Here is a 26,053-nt window from a genome sequence, read left to right on the forward strand (position 1 = left end):
CAGATATTCAGCTGTAGTCTGCACTAACTGTTCATTACAATACTAGCACAAAATTACATAAAACTAGAGCAAAAAAATGTGAAAATATCCATCCATCCATCCTCTTCCACTTATCCGAGATTAGGTCATGGGGGCAGCAGCTTGAGCAGAGATGCCCAGACTTCCCTCTCCCCGGCCACATGCTAGCTCTTCCGGGGGAATCTTGAGGCGTTCCCAGGCCAGCCGAGAGACATAGTCCCTCCAGCTTGTCCTGGGTCTTCCCCGGGGCCTCCTCCTGGTTAGACACTACTTTGAGTTCCTCTCGGATGACTGAGCTTCTCACCCTATCTTTAAGGGAAAGCCCAGACACCCTGCAGAGGAAACTCATTTCAGCTGCTTGTATTCATGATCTCGTTCTTTCGGTCACTAACCACAGCTCATGACCATAGGTAAGGGTAGGAAAGCAGATTGACTGGTAAATTGAGAGCTTTGCCTTACGGCTCAGCTCCTTTTTCACCACGACAGACCAATGCAGAGCCTGCATCACTGCGGACGCCACACCAATCCGCCTGTTGATCTTACGCTCCATTACATGAAAATATGAGAGCTATTGCTACTCGTGATGGTCAGTTCTGCCCAGTGGCCAGTCTCAGCAGCTGAGCCAGTAGTAGCTGCTGCAGCATAGCACTTCAGTCGTGACGTCGTGGCTCATTAACTTTGGTCAAGGCTTGGGGGGAATAGTGTCATGTCTAGGGTATCAAGGAGCTGACGCGTAGCTGCAACTATACTAGCAGATTATGTTTCCGGTACCTTCATGTCATGGGAAAACATGCTTTTGTCAGAAGGCGGAAGTAAGAAAAGACAATAAGTAACGCTGAAGATGCAGAATGATTCAATGACAAACGATAGTAATCATTTTGTACATTTTTAGTGCTAAAAAGGATCTGTCATGCGGGCCGCACAGATTTCTGTTGTGGGCTGCATGTGGCTCGTGGGCCGCGTGTTTGACATGCCTGCTTTACATGATGAAGAAAGAGAAAAAGACAAAATAAATAAGAATTAAAATTAGGGAAAGCTAATTGACATAGAATAAAAGTAAGGGCCGATGGCCATGGAGGACAGAAAAAAACAAAAAAAAAAACTCCAGATGGTTGGAGAAAAAAACAAAATCTGCAGGGGTTCCAGGCCACAAGACCACCCAGCTCCCTCTAGGCATTCTACCTAACATAAATGACCTCAATCAATCCTCTTGGTATTCAGGTTTTTCATGGAAGAACTTGATGATGACGGTCATGCGGACTTCTGGCCTTTAATCCATCAATGTAGGGACATCACGGTGCTTTGATCAGGTGGTGGTGGCGCCGGTCACCACCCCAGAAAACTGGAAAAAGAACAGAAGAGAGAGTAGGTGTTAGTACGAATTTTGAATATGAATACCATGAATAATGATGATAATTAATTTAATATACAGAGCATCAGGATTAAACTAAAATGAATCTATGAGAAACCCATGTTAAAATAATGCGTTTTCAGCAGTTTTATTTAAAGTGCTCCACTGTATTAGCCTAGCGAATTCCTATTGGCAAGCTATTCCAGATTTTAGGTGCGTAACAGCAGAAGGCCGCCTCACCACTTCTTTTAAGTTTAGCTTTTGGAATTCTAAGCAGACACTCATTTGAAGATCTAAGGTTACGATTTGGAGTGTAAGGTGTAAGACATTCCAAAATATAAGATGGAGTGAGATTATTTAAGGCTTTGTAAACTATAAGCAGGATTTTAAAGTGAATTCTAAATGACACAGGTAACCAATGTCGCGACATCAAAACTGGAGAGATGTGCTCGAGATTTTCTTTTCCTAGTTAAGATTCTGGCAGCTGCCTTCTACACTCGTTGCAATCGATTTATGTCTTTTTTGGGTAGTCCTGAGAGGAGTACATTACAGTAATCTAGTCGACTGAAAACAAAGCGTGAATTAATTTCTCAGCATCTTGCAATGTTATAAGTCTAACTTTTGCTATATTTCTTAAGTGGAAAAATGCTGTCCTAGTAATCTGATTAATATGTGTTAACCAAGAGAGAGATAAAAATTGTGGGACAGGGTTTTAAGATTCCTTGTCCTAGTTGTATTCAGATGGGTTTACCCTTTATTTTGGGTCTGTGCAGGCCATTAAGCCTGCTTCTCAAGTTTGGGGTAAGGCTTTTGATTCTAAGCCTCACTAGAGCCTAGCTTTGAGATTGAAGCCTCTTTTTAGTTGTAAAACCCTGGCAAGTAATAAAAGCCATATTTTGGCATTCTATCTGGGATGAGGAATACCTTGTAGTTATACTGTTGTCCTGCTGATTGTATACTATATTCTGAAATCTGAGTCTTCAAAAAACAACTGTCCTGTTGATTGTGCTTTTTATCTTTATTTATATACTGTCTTGTGTGTGGCAAATACATTCAATAATTAGTATGCCACTCTGATGTATGCTTTAATTGGTTATGCAAATGTATGTGTACTTTTTGGCATATTTACATATAGATTTAGCCTGCATATATAAATACATACAAAAGTATTTTTAACTTGTGTTAGAAATATGAGACAGTATAAGAGCTGCAGAAGAAATGTAAATATCTAGAGGGAAATTATAAATCAAGATTAAATTACAGTTGCAAACATAAAAAAAATTGCCGAAGGATTTATTGTACTGAGAAGTATTACAAGAAGGTGTGCATATGAATTACATTATTTATTGGACAAATAGTATAAGTAATATTTGAATAAGACAATAAAGAGGTGGTATCTATCATTCCCTGTTGTTTTGTCTTCAGAGGTTTATCATCTTGTTGGTAGTCATCGAGTCATCCAGCCTCTTGATTGTTTCTCCTAACAAAGCCACCTGCACAGACCTGGACAAGAACAAAAAGGGAAACCTGTGCCTTGGACAAAAAGAATGCCCTTGTACCTGTTATAGCACTGATTCTTCAGTTTCCCTTTATTTTTGTGAAGCGCTCTTCACTGAGTGAGTGCAATCAGAAACCTTACAAATAGCAAATTACATAATTACATAATGATTAAACATAATGACACATATTTGTTTAAACAGAAAAGAAAACAAAGTAGTTTGAAACTAATTAAGAAACGGTGCCCAGTAATATCTATCCATTAATTAATTGTTGAACTACAGCTAGTTGATAACAGAGGAGAGGAAAATTAAAGGCGTTTTCACACCCTGTTCAGTTTCGTGTGTCTTTTTCAAACTCTGGTTCGATTTCTGAGAAAGTCTGGTTCATTTAGGTAGATGTGAACATGCCACTCTGGTGCAGACTAAATCAACCATATCGAGACCCTTTAGAAAGGGTGGTCTCTGTGCAGTACAAAGGGAGCCCTGGAACGGTGTTAATGTGATCCAGACCGGGACAGATCTACAGTAAGATCAGGAAATACTGTGCTTTATGGGTGAAATTGTGTATGCTGTTGTAGTCACATTAGGTGTCTACTATTAACAATTAAGCAATTGTATTTGTAGCATGAGTGGATGGTTAACTTGGAGCATTAGAAACATTGAAAAGGTAAAACAAAATACGTGCATAGGTACAAATGTAACACAATTTACATAAAACAACTTTTACAATTATCAGTCATTTAAAGCAAACTTAGCACTTGATTTAGGCCCTGAGCTTCTCTTACACGAAGTCAGAAACAAACAGCAGTGTCTTGAAAGACCAACATGTTAACCGCAGGTAAGACGTCATCTCAAGGCAATTGCCTTTTGGGCACTATGCAAATACGGAGGCACACTAACTTTGAAATCTGTCGTAAATGTTAATCAAACTTTCCAGAATGAGCATCAATAACAAATGTTTATAAGAGTTAAAACAATAGACCTGTGCATCTGGAATAAACTAAATCGAGATTATGCTTATATAGCGGCTACTAGAGAGTAAAAACACCACATCATACAGTTAAATGAAACTCGCCCAATATGCTTTCTGTCTTAAAACTGAAGCATTTCTGTGAATGCCCCCAGCAGAGGTTGACTTCTTTTGTACACTCACTTATTCCAAGCATGTCATTTTCATACTATGTTTAATAGCTATTAATCTTTAAATATTTTTCCAATTGTTCGATAGTAGGCATTTTGCTCATAGAGCTGTGTTTGGTAAATAAACCTGATAAGTATGGAAAATGCGGTGGAGTGCAAACACAACTGCTGTTGACGCTCCATGATATTTATTCATGGGTCTCCATGAAACCGTATATTGATATGATTAGTTCTCTTGAAAGTTTGCACTTTAAAATGCCCCAGAATTAAGCGGAAATTGAAACAAAGTAGCAATCATCCAATGATTTGAAACAAGCAAATGCTTTATGAGTTTGAAAACTCCTTAAAACTCCAGTTAGTTGCACCAGTAGAGAAAATTAACTTTTATGGAGTTCACAGTGTGAAAGAAACAGCTGGACACACAACGAAGGTTTGGGGCAGCCACCCATATAGTTTCCCTGGCTGCAGAAGGCTTTAAAGTAGCGTACAATGCGTACAGGTTAGAGTCGAAAATAGAACTGTTTAAGTATGGAGGATAAGGGGTTTTATAGGTGGTTCACAGGAAGTGATGTCCTTGGGGCTGGGACAGGAAGGATTTCTCGTGTTTGGTCTGCGGAGTGAAAAGAGAGAGGTTTAGTGCACCCCGCCGCCCCCTGGCCTGGTGTGGAATTGCCATTTCTGGTCCCTTTGGTTGACTCCCAATCGCACGTGTTTGACAATAGTTAGTTATAAAAGAGGAACTCAAAGGCAAATTCACACACAGTCACATTCCTGGAGACCTTGGCCAACCTGCCACTCATACCTTCTGTACATTCTACAGTAAAGTCTGTGCTGGGCCATCTAATATGACGAAACAACTTCTACTTCTCATTATTCTAAGGCTTCCAGTTTCTTGCTTGATCACATAGATGTGCTGCCCTCACAGCTGTTTCTTCCATATTAAATCAGCAAAGGCTAACATAAGCGGTTACTTATTTTCTAACGTGGCAATGTTTTGTTCTCATCAGCCTGTTTTGGAGTGTGTGGGATGTTTTGATGTGGCACTAGACTTGAAATAAAATAACCAAATTTTTAGGGAGTGTAAGCCCCATGCAAAATACACCATCAAGATAATTAGGAAAGTTTCCAATAATTTATTTAGAATGGAAAGATTTGATATATTAGCTTTTAACTTTAAATTGTAATCTTGTTTGCTTTAAAAGCATTCTTTCCTGCCCCCCAAAACAGTTAGGAGGAATTACCTTCCCACATTACCACTATTCTTTCTAAATTAAGTAGAGCAGCTAAAACTAATATGAGATTAAATGAATGCCTGCAATAGACTGAGAAATAAGGGAGTAACACAGAGCGTAACTGACTTTAAACCTTCAGCAACATCATTGTTACCAGGAGTAGCCAAATTATTTATGCAGTTTTTGCTTTGTATACTTACATTCATATTCAAAAACAGCTTTATTGGCATGACAATGCGTCTTTCTTTAAAAATGCAATGACCAATAATGATTACACATAACTAAAGAGATAAATAAATATAGGGATATAATCATTATTGGTTGTTGAATTGTTAATGATTTTGTAACACAATGTATTATCATGACAATAAGGATCCTTTTGAACCTGAATTAGAGTGAGGGAGCGAGAGAGAGAGCCCTATTTGTTCTGTTGACAAAACATACTTTTTACTGAAGCCATGTGTGACACAACACTGAGTGACATGATCAGTAAACTATGCGTGGCAAAATGCATATTGATGTGACAGATAAACTATATTTGTCTTACACTTTTTTGAAGATGTGGCACTAGGGAAAAGAAATAAATTGTAATCTGTATCAGATACATAGTGGCTAATCCAACTAGAGTGAAAAAGCGAAAGGTGTCAACTATAAACAGCAACGCCATGCACCAGCTAACTAGGTGTGAAAACTGGCAGTTGCAGGCTGTTGCTAAAGATTTGTCATGATGAGTGATGTAAAATAATGTGAACAGCCTCTCCTGGCATCCCCCATTCTTCAAGGATGTCCTTGTAAATCTGTATGTTATTTATTTTGGATAGTACGTAATTAGATAAAACATGTTAGTGTCATGGAATAGGGGTGCCTTATCACTGAAACCCGGTTTGCCAACCTTTCTCAGCTTTACTCATTTCTTTTGCCCCTCTTGATGCTTTTAAGGGACAATAAAAATGGAACAAAAATGGAGCAGCAAGCATGTCAAATAGTTAAATCTAAATTCAATTCAATCTGATTAGTGATTCAAAGTAGCACTGGAATATCCTGAGTGCTGGAACTATTATTTATCATTTTGGACCACAAGTAAACCCAAACATTTTTTTGTTTAATCATCTGCTTGATAATTACTGTAGATACTTTGACTTTTTTATTTATGCCCCTATTGAAACAGCTCAACTGAAGAGACAGAGTCCGACATTATGCATGTTTTTATAAATGGCCTTCTAAGTCACGTTAATCCTAAAGTGTAATAATATTCGTTCGGGTGTCTATAACTGCTTAATATCCATAAAATACTGGACTTTCTGGACAAGTGGTAAGGCAAGAACAAGTACAATGTTTGACTGTTTTGAAATGTCAATTGGACCAACAGGTTACTTTTTAGAAGTATCTGGCCTTTCCACTTGATTGGCTCTTCAGTCAGAGACAGCATCAAAAGCTAAGATGATGCCAATAAAAACACAGAGACAAGTACACATTTATTGTGCATGCAGTCTGAATGAGGAAGAGGCAGAATCAAAAGATTGAAGTCCTTTTAAAAAAGGCATAGTAGTGGACACCAGTCATGCTTGCACAAGTGTCACAAGAGACTCAATATGGGATACCAGTATCAAAATAACCTGTAAACAGTGATTCTGTGTCCAGAAACAAACTTTAGACAACTGGTTGACAGGAGCCGATGCGATTTCTGCAGAGTAAACTGGTGGGCTACAATCAATCAATTAATACTTGAGTACAGCTTCGATGTTGAAAGAGCTAAATCAAAACATAACAGCAATTCATTGTAAGCTTTATAGGATTGAATATGACAGCAGTCTAATCACTTTGTCGAGGAAATGGCTATGGACCTTGTGGGCATGGAAACAAAAACACTCCATACATCATTAAAACAAATTCATTTGGATTCGTGCTAATGGGACAACCAGGATATGGTAAGAGCCCCATAAGACCTACTTTTCTGCTTGTTGTGGTGCATAAATCAGGATTCACATTTTTGTGACATATTTGATTTCTTCATACAAGCAGACAAACATTTAAATGCCACAGTCAACTCAGCTAGCACAAAAAATAAAAATAAAATATATGTATTTGGCAAACTCACAAAAAGTATTGCCAGTGTCAAACACATAATCATGGTGAATCTCTTAATATGACCATTTTAAAGTTACACCGACACAGTGTTACAAAACAGGAGGCTTTCACATATATTTGTATTACTGCATTGTATTTTTGTAGATTTTGACAGGAATCTTTACAGGAGGCTTGTACCTCCTCCAGACCGCGAGGGGGCGATTGCCCTGGATGTATTGGTGGCGCCCCGGTGCCAGAAGAAACCTGGAGCCCAGCACTTCCGCCACACCAGGAAGTGCTGGGGGGAAGAGGAGCAGGGACACCCGAAGGGCTTCCGGATGAGCAGTCGGCACTTCCGCCACACGGGGGTGTGTCCGCAGGAGATTGTCGGGAAGCAGCTGGAGCCCATCCGGGTTCCTATATAACGGGCCGCCTCCCTTCATTCAGTAACGGAAGTTGGGTGGAAGAAGGACGGAGCTGAAGAGAGGACTGGAGGCGGCCAGGAGAAAGGCATTTGGACTGTGAGTCCTGGACTTTGAGGGATCGGTGCTGGAGGCACTGGGGGTGCACGTAAATATTGTACATAGTGTATATAATAAATATGAGTGTGTTGGGTGAAACAATGATGTCCATCTGTTTGTGTCCGGGTCAAGTTCCACAGTATATATTATTATTGTTCTTTTATATTCTCCTTAAAGGCACATCCATTGGAGTTGAACAACTACGCACTGTGTACTGCATGTATAGTTTGTACTGTATGTGAAAAATAAAATGTGATTTGATTGGTTTGATTTCCCCACCTCATTCCATTTAATGTGTGTCCACAGTCTAGACAACAAGAGCACCCCATATCTCCATAAAGGAATCAATATTTATTAACAACCTGGTAAAAAGTGTTAAAGCTCATTATGTAAAATGTACAGCAGAAAAAGTAAATTGACTAGTCTTTTTGATATTTTGTAATCAAAGTGTTGGAGTCCCGGTTTCTGAAAGGATAAGAACAGCTTGTTGTGTCCATATAGATGTGCACAGTGACAATGGTTAAAGTGTTATGAAAACCTGAAAACATTGTTAGTGGCATAGTAGACAATTACATGCTGTCAGGATGTTTCTTTTCTTTCTCATTTTTCTAAATGGTTTCATGGTCTCCAAAAACATTTGAAAAATTATTTTGGGGGGTTAGGTTTACGAGGAATCTGTTCATTATGTTTATTTCTTGTTTCAATCTGTTTTTAACAATGTTTAAAATTAAATGTATTCTCACGTGGCGACATCTTGCTTTTCTTGATGGCCACCATCATTTTGAGACTGTCTTAGTGACACTTGTTATGTTTTTGATATATGTGGTTGAAAATATAAAGGTCAGCATTGTGCAGTTCCTGCTTTTCCAACTTTGAGGATACAACTTAAAACCATCACTTGATTTTTTTTAGTTTTATATTGAGTTCTTCTTATAAACTGCTTCTGTATTTTGACTTCATCCTTCAGCTTACATCTTGGCTCCATTCACAAAACTGTTTTTTTTTTACTATATTGCTATGCCTCTTAACTATAATTTTGGTTTCTTGTTCTGAACTTGTTTTCTGGACTGTCAATCTCACTATTTTGACCATGACTAGTTTATTTCTATTATTTTACCACCTCCCCAGATTCTATTTTCATGTTGGACTGCTGCCATTTAGTGTAGTCAGTACATATGCATCTACTTAAATGATAGTGGAGTACTTAATTAGCTTTACGATTACAAGAACAACACATTAAGTGTTGTAAAGACAGCAATAGAAAAATATACCAGATGTCCTTAGATTAGCTTAGCCGTGCTGTGGTTGGTCTGTTGGTCATGCTGGTGTTTGCTTTGAGGTGTTTTCTGTGTGTTTGCATAGGGTTTCTCTGAATACCTAGGTATCTTAGTACTTTAAAAAGATGTGCACTTTAGATTGACTAGCAAGTCTAAACTCCCCTCCTGGTGAGAGTGTGGGCATATGCAGGTGTGGCCCACAAAGGACCATAGTCCTGACTACTGTGGGTCTGTGTCATGCACCTGTTGCTACCTGGCACCAGTGACCCAGAATTGGAACAAGTGTGTTCAGAAAATATACATAAGCATTCATAATACCACCATGATACCTTCAGTCTGTTGTAGTAGCAAGAAAAACTATTTTCTGAGTTTAAAAAGAAGTGCTCGGCATATATATGTGTGTGTTTGTGTATAGATTTCTTGTTATTATGCTCATTTTACTCAAATGTTTTCAAAACAATTGCCTCTACCAACTCTATAGCTGTCACAATGAGGTTTTACCAAAATGTTATTGTATTCTTGTGTTAAGAATGTTAACAAAGGCTATACTTTCCATTCATAAAAAAAAAATCTTTTATTCTATAATAATACAAAAAATCTTGGTGAAATGTTTAGTAAATTCAAAAGGACCAAAAAGATTTGATTATAAGAAAATACATACTTCAGGAATCCCATCAATTTCTTGGGGTCAGCATGTTGCCACATTATCACAGCTGTACTTTTTTCTATACTGGCTTGATCAATGCATCTGTCACTAAACTTTTCAATGTCCTACCTGCATGCCACCACTTGTTTTTATTTTCAGTGTCATTCAATATACTGCAAGGTTCTTTGAGAAAGCCACAGAAGAGCAAACACAAACTGACTGAATAAAGACTCATTTATATTTAAAGGAAAAGAAGCATAGCACCAATTGTTTATGTAGTAATGTAGAAGGACCAGTATCTGATTCTTTGAAAGCCCAACCAGTGTAAATCTGTCCTTCAATTGTCTAAATCAGACATCAAGATCTCAAAAATAAATTGCTTTCTCCTAATTGAAAGTGAGCTGATTGTCTTGGGATAAAATTAGCAAGAAACAATTAGCAGGGAACTGCCAAAGGTAAGATTGTCAAGTAATGGCTTTGAAGCAAATCTGCAAACATAAATTATATAGCTATATGTTACAAAATACCTGCAAGTAGTAGTCCAGTTATCTAAATGTACACATGTTCTCCAATATGTGGATCTGCATGTATTTAAAGAAGAAAAGGTCATAACAAAACACAATACATAACATGTAAAATATCTCCTGAACACAGTGTATAGAACAGAACACAGAACTCTATGCCACGCAACTCAGAGAGCCCCATACGACAAGAGAACCTCATCTGACATGGTTATTCATATGGAATAAAAAAACAAATAAAATAGTGAGATTCTAAACATACTGGGTGTGATTACTTTATAACTTTTATAAATACTTTAGAATTACACTAATTGATTTTTCCCAATTTCGGAAACAAATTTTGAACAGATCTTCATAAATGAAATTACATTTTGTTTCAGTTTTCAATTTATCACTCAGTTATAGGATATAGGTTAGATTTCTTTCAGTTGATCACAAAGTGTGGTATGAGATATCACAAAACATCTTTCATAGCACAGCATTACTCAGATTACTGTTGTTTTTAACATGTTATGAGTGTTTTAGATCCAATGCTATCCAATAGATGTACAAAAAGTTTTGGCTAATATCGTTTCAGTGTACAACATTCCCAGAACACATGACCTAGTAATGCAAGCAGTTGTTGACATTGCCAATAGCTTGACAATTTTAGACAATTTTAAATAATGTTTATCTGAACGATTGCAAAATTATCACACAACTGGCCTATTACTAGTCTATACTCTTAAAAAGGTTGTATGGTTCCACTTCCCTGGATGTTGGACCATTCACCACTCACTGTTGGTCAATACATGGTTAATCTATCCATGACCTTGTAACTAGGTGGAGAATCAGCCATCTCTGGAACCTGCTAGATGCTCTGTCCTCTAGCTTTCAGTGGAATATTAATTGTTTTTTCTGTGGTCATGTCATCATATATCTGGGGAATAAACTATGAAAAATAATGGTGGTGAACAGAAGAGAAGTGCCAGAAAACATGCAAAGATTAAAAACCGGAAGTCATCCAAACTTTCAGAAGCACCAAAGCACTAACCAAGAACTGAAGTCTAACAATCAGAACATGGAGTCAGAAGCTTTGTAGAAACAAAATAACAAAAGGCTTTGGAGAATTCTTTTAGATATCCACAAACTCAGATAGGGAAGGAACAAATAGAGGTGAACCTTATACTTTTGACCCCGAAAATGTTAAAGTGCAAATTTGATCTCAATTGCCTAGCCACCTGGCCAAGCCAATAGATAAAATGATTGTGAAACAATGCATAAATAATAACAACAACATTTTCTTCTATAGTGTGTTTTCATACACAGGGTATAGCTTAAAGTGCTTGACAAGATGTTAAAGAAATAGTTACAAGAAAAGAAAAACAAATTAAAATTAAATAAGAACAATAATGAATAAATAGCATTTAAGTCAATACTCTGTTACATAAAACTGGTATAAAATTAAGTAAAAATCCTTATATATAGAATTGTTTTTATGTCACTAAAGATTAGTCCATTGATAAGGTCAGATGATTTTGAGGACAAAAAAGAAATCTGCAGGGGTTCCAAGGCCAAAAGGTGGTCCATTCCCCACTAGACATTTTACCAAACATAAATGTTCTTAAGTTTTTTCTTATTGTTTTTTAGGCATCGTCTTAGAGGATTTGACACAGTGGGTCTCTTGGAAAGCTATGAGGTATAATTCAAACATCACAGGCACGGTGCCATGATCTAGTGGTCGGGCATTTTAGAAAAATCAGAAACGAAAGCAAAGTAGAGATGAAAATGATTGCAAATTCATTGAAGAATATGATAATTCTATGCATATTTAATTTATTAGGATTAGATGTAAAATTTAGCTTCCAAAAATCCAAATTAATAAAGTGGGATTTTAGTGGGAGTTTTTTTTTTTTAATGGTCCCACAGCCTGGAGTATCTCTGTTAGTAAAGCACTTAAGATTTTTGGTGGTGCATAGTAACAAATAACTAAAATGATAACAAGACACAATTTTCTGTTGGCCAGCACCCTAATGCATGCACATGGAAATGTTGTGAAGTTTTTCTTTTCATCAGGGGCCTTACTGGACCCTATTTATGTCTGATGTCAAATTTCCCTTTCTGGCAAGAGCTTGCCCACCAAACAACCCATCACAGTATGTATGAGAGAAAAAAATAACATTCTCTAGCATGCATATTTCTCTTTCATCAGTAATCTGCAGTATGAAACACAGTTAGTAAAGATAATTTTTTATTCAATAAAAATCCAGTAATGGATTTTATGCATTTTGGACTGCCACCATTTATCCTTGCAAAATAAGAAATGCAGTACTTTTTCTTTCACTCTGTCAGCCAGAGAAATGCCTGTTTGGCTTAGTCACCCCATATTACTCTCTTCAGGCAGGCTGACACATAGTGAATGTCCAGTACAGTCATTGCTGATGTTTGTCATGAGTTGGCAGCCACATGCTCAATTTCTGGAATCAGCTTTTCTCTTCTAGTGCACCCTCGGGGATGAGCTCAGTTTAAATACAGTGCAGCTCACCTGCTAAAAAAAGATGAGTGTCACAATCTAGCTGGGCAGACAAAAAAGAGCCTTCTGGGCTGTTGGTGCTTTGAATGGTGTAGATTATGTACAGAACAGAACAGCAGGGGTCATAACCTGGAAACACACAATAGAAGTTAAATAGAGGACTATAACTTGGTGTCAGGGAAAGCAAAGGTCAAAACCACAATGTGATAACATGGGAGGGGCAAAACTAGAAAAGCTTATTAAAATAGGAATGAGATCAGATTGGTAACAGACATATGTATATGTATATACAGTATATATGCTCACTGACTAACACAAGCAGAGAAGCACCTGGAAAGGAAAGATACAGAAGGCAGGTGATACTTAGGGAGCACGGCAGCCATGCAAGGAAACAGGCCATAGCAACAGACTACAGAAAAGACAAAGGAAAGGAGAAGAGTGTATGGTGGCTGGTTTTGTTCAACGGCTTCCACACAAACTGAGAGACAGATGAAAACAAAAGTCCTTTGGTCAGGTAAAAATACCTAGACTGAGAAAACTATATAGGGACTAAAGCACAAAAAAGGATGTAGCCCCTAAATAAGGCAGAAACTGAAACTAAACAAATTCCTTGCAGTAAGTATTTTCAACAAATTTTGTTTACTCCAGACCTGAAGATCAATGATACCACAAGCCAAAAAGAGGCCAAATGAAAGCCTTCTTTTTCTTGACCTGGCTTATGAATGAGGATCATTCCATTCATTTTAAGTTGGGCCTTCTGTTATGATCTCTAGTTTCACTTATTTTTTTCTCTGAGTATAATTTTTTTCTTTCTCTTCATATATTTTTCTTTATTAATATTTTGCAACACCATATTATTCCTTGGACACTGACATTTTGTGGTTTTGTTGCTAGGATGACACATACTAGAATTTGCAACAAGTAATGTCATCACTTTGAGAATATAAAACCCAGCTTTGCACTCTTACAAGACAGTTGGTACCTTCTTTAAAAATTATAGGTGTGCTCTACTTTTAGTACTACATGTACTAGTATTCGGTCCTCTTGGTTTTTGACATTTGAATATTAAGTTTTCAATTCGTTTTATTTCTGGCAGATAAAATTTTGAGTAAAAAACAAAACCAAACAAAAAATATATATAAAGCAAAACAAAATCAAAGCCCAATTTGAGAGACAATAATTGTAGTCGAGAGAACAAGAGGGTCAAAACCAAAAGTACAGTACATGTCAGAAAAGAGCACAAACTTTGTCTACAGTACTTAAGAGATTTGGTATCCACAGATTGGAGGACTTGCACTCATAGCCTTCCTTTTATCCCCTAACAGTGATGGAAGCAGACTTAATGTCTGGAATTAAACACCACTGGCCTTTTAGAACCCAAAATCATGTCAAATCATGACAGTTTTGGCTTAATTGTGTTGACCATTTCTATGTTTTTTGAATAAATATCATCTCTCAGTCCAAAACCATTTCTTCACCTAGTGATCACCTGTTTCTGTTCTGGGTCAGAACACCTTCCTACAGAGAATAATACCAATGAGGCCAAAATAGGCAAAAAATGGTGAATTTAATTACATAAAGTACTACAGGGGAGGGGTGAACATATGGGGAAAACAACATACCAAAATAAACAGACTAAACAACAAACTAACCCAATGGATACTGAGCTGGTGGAATGACTTACCCACTTGCCATCTGACAAACACATTGAGCTATGGCCTTCTGTCACTCTATCCTAACATCGCTTCCTTCTGCCACTGATCCTGTTGCACAACTCACTTTGCAATGACATACTCAATAAGCTTGTAAGCTCAGGACAGGTTTACATCCCTTTTCTTGGGTACCTACCAACAATTCCCTGTAATCCCTTTTTGGGTCAAATATAGTTCCTAACTTTGCAACAGCAAAGTAGAACTGCCTGTAGAGGATCCTGATATTCCAACATCTTTGTACCCTCCATTTGTTACCAGTCTTTTTAAAATAGCTACCCTTTAATGATCATGAATACTTTCCTCCCCTATTCAGTCCTCCAGGACTTCATGTCTGCTGTGTTGCCAATCCCCTAGCATCTTGTAGGAAATATGGCATACTGCCACACAGGCTGCATCTCACTTTTAGCTCCTGAGTGCCCTTCTGTTACAGAGCAGTTACTGGGATTACAACACCCTGGAGGTGCATGAGTATGATGATGCAAACATACATTTTTTGTTCTTCCTGGGCCCTGATAGGTCCTGTTCTGTGTCATCTATTTCTGATTGCAATCTGCTTGGCTGTTGGTTAACTTGTCGTACTCATTTAATCCATTTGGGTGCCAAGATATACTGTATATCAGAGAAAAAGATTAATTATTTTAAACTATTTCATAGTGACCCAATAAGAAATATGCCCTTTTTAATAGTGTTGTAGAAGCTGCTATTACAAAACATTGGAGCTCATGAGATATGCAATATTTTGATTAGATAAGTAAACTAAATTCGTCCACACCCCACTAAACTACTCTTTTCAAATCATCTTGGTTTATTAGATGGATTCCACAATCCTGCTCTCCAACTAAAATGTATAAAAAACGTATCAATTACTGACCACTTAGAACATAACATTTAAATCCCATGGTTTTATCATTGACCAATCACATGAAGAACTTGTTGACAGAGACATAGCTTTAGGGGCTAAGAATAAAAGACGGTCAGCATGTGACACTACAGGGGGTGAGTGGATGAGTTTTAATTTGCTCTAAACACCTGCCTTCATGGTAGACACTTTGTAACATAATTTGTCCTTTAAATTACTTCAGCATTACCAGTGAATAAGCTTATAAGAATTATCCATAATAGTGGTAGCAGACATTACATATCTCATCTTCACTGTCTGTTTTTAGATTCTTGTTGTATCTCTCATGGAAGAAGGCAACTTTTTGGAGGAATTACATGAATTACTTTGGAGAATTTTCCAAATCAGTGGGGAAAGATAGGTGAGGCTAAGAATTTAAAGAAATCAATGGCTCCTCATTTATAAAAAGTGAAAAATTACACTCAGGTAGTGATACATTCTTCAGTTTAGGTTAACTGCCTAAGTTGAATGGATGAGGAGCTGAGGATAAAATTATCAGAATATTTGCTAAAACCTACTCCCTGGACATCTTGTAGCTCAGAGGATAATCCGGGGTTGTAGAGAAAGACACAAACACAGAAGAAGTAGAAAAATCTTTTTAAACTAGGGGGCTTTGCCCCCTGCTCGCTTCGCTTGCCAACCCCCTGGCCAGCACTACGCACTAGCTTCTTTGCGGTTCTGCCGCTCACATATGGGGATGTGAATGTACAATTTAAACAGATTTGAATTTTTATGTGAAGTGTTACATTTGCATCCACCCCACGTATAACTGCCTGTGATTGCATTTAGTTTCTTTCTCTCTATTAAATAAAATTACTTTTTTGAATGTTTGGCTCTGAGACTTGTTAATTGTCTTTGCAAAAGCTATTCTAATGGGAAACTGTTAACGTTTTAATACAAATGGCATATCAAGATCTTCTTTGGTGTCTAATGTTTTCCACGGGAGATGTACTACATTACCTTTCTTGGATAGATCCTTCTTTCTACAGCAATTCATGCACTGAAAGACCATACAGTTTTAACAATTGTATATATTCTTTGTGATATTATAAGTTGTTTTCATCTTCTACACGATCACCACCAACTGTTTCAGCATAGTCTATTGATATGCATTTAACCATTCTGCTGTGTTAATAATCAACATTTTTGGCGTAAATTCATTTGTCTTCCTCGTTTCTAGGTGCTAGGAATGCCAATGTTCTCATTTTATCTGTTGACAACCCTTTGTGATGAAATTCTTCAGTAACATTTGGACATAATACGTCTTCTTTAATTGGGAACTTAAAGTAAGGAAAACGTTAAAATTTATAAGAGCTGAGAGCGTAATAAGTGTGTCTGACAAAAGCATTCACAAGACTGAGAGGTGAGAGGACCGTGGTCTTGTTTGAAAATGGTTGTAAGTAGGGCGTGACTTGAAAGAATCTAGTTGCAAAAGTCACCGTCTCGCGGGACTTGTTTCCAAAGGTTATAAGTATGATGTGACTTGAAAGAATCTCATGTTAAAAGCCTCAGTCTCGCGGGACTTCATTCCAAAAAGTCTCTTCAAAAGATCATGTCTCCTTGCAGGATAAAAAGTCTCGTCTCATAAGATTTTTTTATTATAATAGAGAGAAATTTTATTACATCCAGTACCAAAAATCCCAGTCCTGTATGAAGAGATCAATTTTCAATAAAATCAGTTCAAGTGCAATGACACAATAAAATAAAAAATAAAGTACAAAAGAGAAAAAACAAAACTTTCAGATTCTTTCCCTCTTCCTTCTCTGAAAGTAGGTCCAGGAGAGGGATCTTCAATAGAAAAAACATTATACACAAAAATAAAAAATAACCCATTGGTTAGCTCACCACACAACCCCAGAATATACTTCAGAATTTAAGGGTCTCTCAAAGATCTCAACAATAGGCACTGCCCTACCTTCTCTCACTCAGAATAATCAGGGGGTTATGTGATCTAGAAGTTGAGATGACAAAAAAGCTGAAAAGATGATCTACTGTATGTAGCACCATTTTATATTTCCACAGAATTTTTCCAGCCAATCACAGCCGACACTTCTCCAGTCCCCACCAAAAGGATTCTCAATTGCCACGCTTGAGAAGTTGTGTGCCTCAAGGAGGATTGAACTTCCTATAATTTGGGGTTCACTCTTGCAAATGAGTGCAAGCTATCAAGAGAACAACTCCAACACTTAGGTCACTCTACTAAATTCTATGCCTTTCTGGCATGTTCTTTATTAACTCTTATTCTTTCTCTGCTGACAACTAACTGGGCACTCTTTATCCACAGAACTGGAGCAATACAGAGATGCTGGCTGTTCCAGCCTCGTACAAATGCGTAATTTGACTGGCCACTTGAACGCACACTCCCATCTGAGTCTGCTTTCACCTTGGTTTGATCCCATGCAGCTACTGAGCCATTTTCTACTAGCACCTTATGTTTTGCCACCTCATCTTGCCAAGGTAAGTTCTTCCAAAACAATTTATAAAAAGAAAAATAAACATATAAATAGTTTTAGAACTCACTGAAACCTGTGACATGGCCTGTCATAATGTCTCACTGTACTCACCCTTAAGCTACTCACTTAAATTGCTTGCACTATCCAACCATTTTCCCGAGGTGTTTTATTGTAGAGTAGATTGTGGGGAGTTGAAAATGTGTCATAGTCAAAACAAGTGCAAGACCAAATTGGATATCACTTTTATTCATTCATGTTTGGTCAACTTAATTTAATCCAATCTTTCAGAGACAGATTGAATGAGTTTTACCCATAGCAAAAAAATGATGCAATCTAAATAAAGATTTGCAAAGTCCACGCAATCAGTGGTAGGAGGAGATATCTTACTCTATGCAGAGGATTTGTTAGGCCACAACACTGCTATGCCATCCATTTCTAAACCTGATGGGTACCATTTGAAGAGTGCAACAACGGTCATAAGAGAGGATTATACCTAAGGTGAGACATACTATGTTAAGGTTTAAAAGAGTAAAAGTGATTTCACAACTGGTCATTGGCACTAACTGAGATGCAAGTCAAGCTCCTTTGACTAAGAGGCTCGCATTGCTATCCAGAAGAATGGTTGAAGAAACTTCTTGGACCCATATACCTATCTATGAGGAATTTTGAAATGCCACCTCCGTATTGGTGTGTTGGTCTTACATTTGGGATGCTGCTTCCAGCATACATGTGGAGAAGCTGCTTGTTGCTATGCCTGGCACGTACAATCAAGCTTCTGCTCATCTACAAAACTTAGGGGAGTAAAGCTTCTCCATTCATTCCTTCGACTCATTTACATTGAAACTTCGCCAAAGCCACAGCTCTGTGTGTCTGCTGCCACCGTGACTGTTTGCTCGAGTGAATTATGAAAGCCCCCCCTTAGGCCCTCCACTCCCCTTTGCAAAATAAATCTTTGAGACAATCAGCATTTCCGGGTATACATGTTTTCAAAAGCCACGTTCCCTTTATCTCATTTTTTGTTTATTTATTTATTTTTGGGTGAGGTGAGCTGTTTTAAGCTAACAGGGTTCAGATGGTCTCAAGCAAAAAGGCAACACACACATTTCCCCCCCCCCCACACACTTTTAAAATCTTCATGTAAAAACGGCCTGGTCGCAAGCAGGTGCAGAGCACATAAGCAGCTGTTTTCAGTACTCAAGTTAAGCGTCCCAGCTCCCCCAAGCCGAGAGCACTTCATGTAATCCTCTCATGCAATTCACACTGTAATTGCTGAGATTCAGACTGCCAAGGCCTGTTTTTTTTTTTCCTCTTGATGACAAGGCCCCTCTACGAATAGGGACCAGCAATATTAATTAGTTACATGTAGCCAGGGCTGTGCACAGCGTCGACAAGACTTTTGTCCTGCCTTTTTTGTGTATGTTCCTTCTTTTTTTTTTTTCCTCCTTCCAAGGACTCTCAAAAAAAAGCTTATAAGTGGAATTTTGCACCATTCTCTTTCTTTATAGCAGAGGTAGCACGGTCATCTACTTGAGATGAAGTCTGGTACGTAGGCTGATGGCTGCAGCTTATTGTCTGTAGCAGTGTACTTTTTTTTTCCAAGGTCTTGCTTGATACATTGATAATTAACTGTGGGGGCTGATGAATAAGTATTTTGCTCTCTGCCTTGATACCGCTGCCTTGCTGTATGCCTAGATTCATTTTTTTTATATATTTTTTGATTTTCAATACAACATCTTCTAATCTACCGGTACTTTGGATTCTTCACTTAAAAAAGATAAATATTAAAAAAAAAAAAATCTCCTACCTTCTTTTTCAAAGAGCTTGTAAGTTCTAACTGCCAGTCAAACTTTAAAAATCTGAAACTAATGCCATAAAATTAGTCTGGCTGGCAAATAACCAAGGTTTGGGCATTTGCAGTGCAGCTGGGAGAGTAGGAGTGTTTTCAAAATGGATTACATGTCACATGCCTAATTATTAGATGAATAGGAATGCAGGAAAAGTTTCAGCAGTTTATCAATGTCCCATCCCCACAGATATAACAGTCAATATTGGCACTGGGTAGCAAATCTACTGGGCCAGCGTCTTCTTTAATATACTTTAGCTTTGCACACAAAAAGATGGTTTACACCTCAGGTGGAGACAATGCTCGATTACTCTGTACACATAAGCTGATGCCATTGACTGATCGATCAGATACACACTATCCACAGCAGATCTATTCATAATTTTATGCATATGTGAACGTCAAGTCAAAGAAACCTGGTGAGATTGTTCATGATCAAAAATTAGACATCAGTTGCAATGCTAAAAAAATTAGATTGTAATTGATCAAAAGAACTATACACTGCTGTTTAGCTCTTTTTGTAGCTTGCAGCTACACTTTCCTTTGTGCTACATGAATGCTAGCACATGTAATGTCACTGACTATCATTCTTTTATAGGAACTACAACAATGTGCTTATTTTACTGATAGGTCAACTAAATGAAATTTTCAGTTTGTAACATGCAGTAGTTTATGTCCAATTTAACCAACACTTATTGTTGTGCAAACTTTGAACACATCTTGCTTATACAGTAGACTTGCTGCTTACTTTGACTCAGGCCAGTTGAATTTCATTCCTGCTAACATAACATAACATAATATACCATAACATAACATAGCATAATTCAGGTGAAGGATAATCAGAAGAAACAGTTAGTGCTGCTGTAAAGCAGCTCATACAGTGTCTATCTGGACACACATTTTCACAGAATCATAAATGGAAATGTAAGTGTATCGAATAATAAGGAAACGCATTATAAGCAAACGAGGGCTGAAATGTGAAATGACATTGCTACCTGCTGTTCTTTCATTTCAGTTGTTAGGACAGGGTAATTATTAATAATTTCATTCATGAATAAAGTGTGAGAGTAAGTAGAATTCTTAAAGAATGCAAATCAATTGTGATGAAGCAGTAGACATTAGGCAGGAACCAGATTCGATCTTCAGTGTATGCTGCACACATCTCATCACACAAAGCAACAGCACATATAGCACATTTTCATACACAGAATGTAGCTCAAAGTGCATCACAATAAATAGTTGCAAGAAAAGAGTAACAATTCAAGGCGATTTTAGAGTCCACAACTAACCTAGCATGTTCTTCTTTAGGTTGTGGGAGGAAAGTCAAAGTACTCTGAGTAAAACTCACAGGGACACGCAGAGGATGCATTACCTTCAGACAGACACGTGATTAGATACAGGATCCATTAAGCAGCAGTGCTAACCACTGCACCACTGTGTCTCCACACCAGTGTAATAGCTATTAATAATTCATTTTCAAACTGATGTAACTGGTCTAACAAAGCATTAAAAAAATGCAAACTCATATGGAGAATTTTAGCACTTTGATTTTAATTTGATATACCTTATTAATTCCGAGGGGAAATTCTCTTTTTGCATACAATTTCTATCTATCACCCCCAGGGTTTCAGGAATGACAAATCTGAAAGTTTTTTTAGTATAGAAAAATCAATTACAATAATTCAAAGAGATTCAAAAACATATATATATTCTATATTCTTTACCTAACAACAAATTAAATTGTGGAAGAACGGTTGCTATCTCACAGCTCTGTAGCCCTTGGTTTGATTTTAAAGCTAGTGCTGCATGTTTTCCAAATATACTTTTTCCCATGGAGTCCATTTTCTTATACCATCCAACAGATAATGCAGGTTAGCTTTAATCCAGCCATATGTTAGTGAGTGTCTGATGTGAGCTTGCCTTTCTGTGAAATGGTAGCCCATCCAGGGTTACTTTGTGAATCTGCGGGTGTTAATCTATTGCTTTATTTTAATAGGCAGAAAATAAATGAATGAATAAATTGGAGGTAGGTAAGTTGGCTGTGTCAAACAAGATGAGCACTTGCAGCTTTACATGATAGAATGCCTCAGAATATCTGCTACCAAGTCTTATATCAGATAAATGGATTTACATTTTCCATTAAATGGAATTAAGTCATGTGCTTGTTTATCATGGCGCTGTGCAAGAGTACACCTATTATCATTTAAAAAGGGGGGATATTAGCTCGAGTAGAGTGGTCCTCTGTTACTTTTTTAAAATAAAAGGTATATTTGAAGTCAAGTCCTATATTTTAATTCATTTGTTTAATTATTTTTTTTAATAAACAAACTAATGCATTTTTTATTTTTTTAAATAAATGAAGTAATGCACTTTAATACATTTTCACTTACAGTGACGTTGGTGGTCGTGATGAACTACAAGTATTACTCCCTACAGTGTGCCTAAGCACACCTATCATCTTTTTAAAAACAATGTCTCTTATCTGTGGGTAGAGTGGTCTTAGGAACACTTCTTTAAACACCTGCAAGTTATGTTTTGGTTTTAACCACCAGCATTACTCTAACATTCAGCCATCAGACAACATGAATTAGTAGCATGTTTAATTTAGCTTTCAGACCGTCTGATGACAGAAAGGTGAAACCAAATAAGTGAGGTGTCCATAAAAATATCCACAATGAAACAGAAAGAAAAAAATGTAGAAGGTACTTCATTACCATTCAGCATGTCGTTTTACAAAGTTTCTTCTTGATTACCAACCCATATCATAGAACAAAAGAGACAAGCTGTTCGGTGGAGAAAAGAAAAGAACACATACAAAAAACAAACAGGAAGCAAATGAGAAAGAGAACATTACCTTCCAAGTATATTGAAGATTCATCATGGAGGAGGTGTGTGTTCAGTTGTTTCCTTGTATGTCACAGAATATTCAGAGGATGTGGCTTCTGACAAATTAATTGATATAAGTGTTTAGCTCACATCACCATCTGAAATCAGGATACCTTGGAATGGTTTGTATTTTTTTGAGTTGAGCAGAGGTAGAGTAAGTGATGTGATCGGCATAAAACAGAAGGGACTGAACCAGTAATAAGGCCAGTGCCTTAACCGTACGCCATACTACCTGTCTGAGGACCTTAACAAAAGGTAGATAATATTTGTTGTATACTGATGCTATTTTTTTTTTAAATGCATGATGAAGGGAGCTATATAAAATTTAAAATATTTTATCTGTTTGTATAAAAATCAATGGGTATGTATGTTCCAGAATCACTTCTGAAAGGCTGAAGCGATTTTCATGAAACTTGGTACATATGTTTCTGATTGGTCGACTTAAAATACTGTAGGGTGAAATCAACCCTAACCCACCCTCTTCTGGGTAGGGTGGGGGGTGATCTTGTGGTCTTGTATGCATGTTATCATCCCATTGACACTCGGAACGACCACCAGAGGGCGAACTGGAGGTGACTGCCAGCATTCTTCATGTTTGAGTGCCACCACACCCCTGTTGCTTTTAAAATTAAATAGAGGTGGCTGGTTCTGGACATTAACTGGATGATAATATACATACAAGACCGCAAGACAAGCACATTAGTGAGTCTTCTTAGCTTGTTAATTTATTTTTATTTTTAAAGTTGTTTTGTTTTTTTTTTTATTATTCTCATGCAATTAAAAAAAACACTTTATTTTCCTCCTGAGCAATGCTAGGTATTTCAGCTATTTTATAAATAAAGTACACAAATAATTGAATATAATGACAAAATAAATCAATTGATCATTTCAAAGAAATTATTCCATACGGACTGGATCATCTCACCTTTGATAAATTAATAGCTATTAATAATAAGATACTAATATGACAGATTTGAATGTCATAATGTTTCCTGTCTTTACTTAGGCCACAAACCCTGCCTAAACAGCCACCAACATAGAAATCCTTGTTTTCTGATTGCTAAACAGGCCTTTAAGACAAAACACTATTGTTCAGTGGTTAGTGCATTCAGAATCCTCAATGTGAATTCCTCAGTTATTGTCTGTGTGGAGATTTCATGATTCAAACATGGCTCCATGATGGACTGGCACCCTGATCTTGAGTAAGCAGGTTTGAGAATGTTTTACATTTTGCTATTATAATTACTTAAACAGTATATCATTTTTTATATTACAGGAAGCTGGCCTCTAAAGGGGATGTTAGATTTTTTTTTTTATTGCTGTACATAACCAATTAAAAATTTTCAATCATCTCTCATATTCTGATGTGTATTGTTAGTTTTTTCATTTGTTAGATCCAGGGCCAGAATTATTGTACTGTACATTATGGTCTGTGACCAAATGCCTTTGTCGTATGTTTCCAGTCAGTCCAGCACATTCCTATCCTTCTTTTCTGTCTTACTTTCATCCTTCCTTTTTCCTGTTCTCCTCTGCAGGCAAGTTTCACCTTATCGCCACTCCTTTAAAGCCGTATCCTGGATTTCTTCAGAAATAACAATATGTCCTCCCGACTGCTCTTCCATGTCAAGCAGATTCTTTTGAGAACTGGGGAGTCTGTACCCAGCAGCTCCCATTCACAGCACCCAAAGACCCCAAAAGGGAAGCCCCACCAAAACTCCTGTACCCATGTGACCTTGCAGATGGGAAACCATGGCTGCCACCCAGCATCCCACCTCTGTCCTTCTGTTATGACATCATGTTCATGGAAAGTGCTACCAACAAACCCATCCAGGATGCCTGTGCCTCCACGTTCTCCTTTACAATGTCTATCATTAAAAGTGAGGTACTTGGCAAACCAGAGGTACTCCTTCTTAGAGGTTTCCAAAATTCTACAGCTACTCAGATGGCAAAGGTTCAGGCATTGACTATGATTTGCAATACACAAAATTAACAATCCAGAGATCTTGAAATTTAAAGTTAAAACAAATCACATAGTTAAAGACGCAAAATTCATAGTCCACAAAATATATATATTTTTTTTAATTAATCTTTGATATTTCATTTTAATGGCTGCATAATGTTACTTGTAAGTGTTACTATGTATGATCTGAAAAATGTATGCTGGTATACCTTTCCCATATGCAAATGAACACTTATTTTGCCGTTAGATCAGATTCATAGCAAGGTGATAGCAATGTTATATTTTACATATTAGCTCAAAAAGGATAAAGCAGAACCTTCCATTATCAATTTAAGCATATGCAAATTTGTGCATCAATACAAGCTGTACTCTTTATCTTAAGTACACAAATCTATGAATTTTACATTAATTCACACTGAATGGCTCTTACAGTGTATAATCAGTCATATCAACAGTTGTTTTGTGAGTATCAGTATGCAGTTTTAAATGAAGAAAATCGCTTTACAAACGGAAATGGCACTTCTATTACGTGACTCTCTTTTCCACCATTTCTTCATTTTTCTGCTGCCTCACATCCTCTTTGGACTTTGGTCCTGGCGATGGCACAGGACAGTGGATTTTAAGTTATTCCCAGTCCAAAGACAATCCCCGCTCTTCCCGTCAGCTCCCGGTTGCCCCTTCCACAAGCCCCCAAGGATGACACAGCTCATTGATGAATCTCTCTCATTAGCATTTTAGCGACTTCACTTGCAAGGCGCAGAAGCAATCTGTCATGAGAAAACTGAAGAATGTGATGCATTAGCATGTTTCTGTGCCAGAATGCACCCTTCCCCCTCTTTTTCTCAGTTGGTCATTGTGTTTTTGCCCTGGGTGTTCAACTTTCCCATGAAATAAAAAAAAAAAATAAATCATATGCATTTTTGAGTTGTTTTTAAATCAACTAATGCTAAGAAAATATTTTCACCTCCAATTGAACGTTTTGCATCATTCCAAAACTTCCGACAACATTTTAGAATAATCCACCTTCCTCCCTTTTCTTTAATTTTTATTGGGAATGTTGATTAGTCTGCAGTGGGCTGGCGCCCTGCCCGGGGTTTGTTTCTTGCCTTGCACCCTGTGTTGGCTGGGATTGGCTCCAGCAGACCCCCCTGACCCTGTAGTTAGGATATAGCGGGTTGGATAATGGATGGAGATGATTACCATTTTCTTTGGTTAATCCAAACTCATTCTTGACCCCTTTACTTCCACAAATTGGCCTTTCAGCCTGACCTTCTCATCCCAAAAATATTTTCTAGAAGATTGTTTTGAAACTTTGGGGGTATTTTTGATTATCAGCCTCTGTCATATCATCAAAAGAAGGGACTTAGTCACAATTTCCCAACACTTTTTGAAAAAAAAAAATACATCATAGGTGACATTGTGTTCTTCACATCATAGCAGTTTTTATAAAAGTTGTGATCACCAGTATTGTCTTAGTTAAATTTAGAATGATACTCAAAGTTCTCATTTTTCCTTGA

Source organism: Polypterus senegalus, chromosome 1 (genome assembly GCF_016835505.1).
Source record: "Polypterus senegalus isolate Bchr_013 chromosome 1, ASM1683550v1, whole genome shotgun sequence".
Classification (NCBI taxonomy): Eukaryota; Metazoa; Chordata; class Cladistia; order Polypteriformes; family Polypteridae; genus Polypterus; species Polypterus senegalus.